This window comes from Suillus subaureus, assembly GCF_016647635.1.
Source record: "Suillus subaureus strain MN1 chromosome Unknown BJ212scaffold_200, whole genome shotgun sequence".
In the NCBI taxonomy this organism is placed as follows: domain Eukaryota; kingdom Fungi; phylum Basidiomycota; class Agaricomycetes; order Boletales; family Suillaceae; genus Suillus; species Suillus subaureus.
This window is the reverse complement of record NW_024538756.1, coordinates 17,244-18,812: the sequence shown is the minus strand read 5'-3', so window position 1 is coordinate 18,812 and position 1,569 is coordinate 17,244.

Genomic DNA, 1,569 nt, shown 5'->3' with positions numbered 1-1,569 from the left:
ATAGAAAGGATGTGTCAGTGATAACAGGAATAGGTCATCTAGCAATGGCAACAGTGATTGTGATGTAATACAAGATATGAGAAATGAGATAAGTCTGGCAGCAGCATCATGTGGCCCATGATGTAATACAAGGTAAGGGAAAAGGAGAAATGAATAGGGGCATTGTCATATCCTGTATGCCAGACATAGATCCCATCATATTCCCACGCTTTCTGGACCTATTTCCGGATCCCATATCTGACTCATTCCTGGATCCCCTATCCTGTCCACCCTATGCACATTCTGTCCAGCAAGACATCCAGACTTTATCTCCTCTCAGATTCTGGACTACATCCACCACCTCACATATCTCAGTCCTGTTTCCACCCTGCCTTCCGGATCCCCAGATCTCCAGACCTCTGGATATTAACTGTACTATCTCTGGACCTATTCCCACCCTCCATCCGAGATCCTGCGCCTATCCCCATTTAGGCATCTCTGCCTTTCCAGTTCTCAGTTATCTCTGTTTCCATCTTGCTGATTGATCCTTGTACTAGTTTCATCTCTGAGTTCATTTACTTATGTTCTATCTTACTTACCAATGTGTTTCCACATGCTCATACATAGCCTTACTCCTTTGCTTACTGATCCTCTTGGATAGCCTCTAGTATATAACCCCTGTACAACTACAGTAGAGTCCTCAGTCTGAATATCACCTTAGATCTGCCCAATTATCTTCTGGACTTCAGTCTGTCTGAGTCTTGTCCTTTTCTGTAAGGCCTAGGGAAGGATTCCCTAGGCCAGAATTCTGGACCTTTGGATTTGTCCCCTATGTCTCTGTCCCAAGTCTAGGGATTGCTTCCCTAGACTGGAGTCTTGCCTTTCCAGCACTTACCCTCTCTCCAGACTTTGGTCCACTTCCTGTCTCTCTGACTCTACCTAAGGGTAGTCTACTCTGTTTGCTTCTATATTGGACTTTGTCTGATGTAGCCCCTATTCCTTCTGGACCTCCGGACATCCTGTCCTGTGCACCTCTGGGTGTCCTGTCCTTCAAACGTTCTGCCCTCCATACCTTCAGATGTCCTGTCCTCCTAACCCTTGGACATCCTGTCCTCCTGTCCTCCATACTTCTGGACCTCTGGACATCCTACCCTTCCATCCTGTTTCTTGTAGAAGTACTACCTTGCAGTGGGAACTCTCCTGAGCACTTCCTGCATTCCTCTGGAACTCTCCTGTGCTCCTCCAGATATTTCCTGCACTCCTCCACCTCCAGAAGTCCTCTAGCACTCTCCACCAGAGTGGCCAGCCTCCAGAAGTCCTCCAGACTTCATTGGACCATCATTGGACTTTCTCTGAAATGAAGGGCACATACTCGGGTAAGGGGCACAGCATATGAGCTGAGGCCAAGCCCCTCTGAGTCAGTCTCTCTCTCCTTTGAGCATGGTTCTTAACAGGCATACATGATTGTAACATTACCCCTCACTTAGAGACAAAGTCACCAACTTTAGTTATCCTGGTTAGCCCAGTAGACTGGGTCAGCATCATAGTTAGAGTCCAATAAATTGTCCTGTTCTTCAGTGACAGAAAACT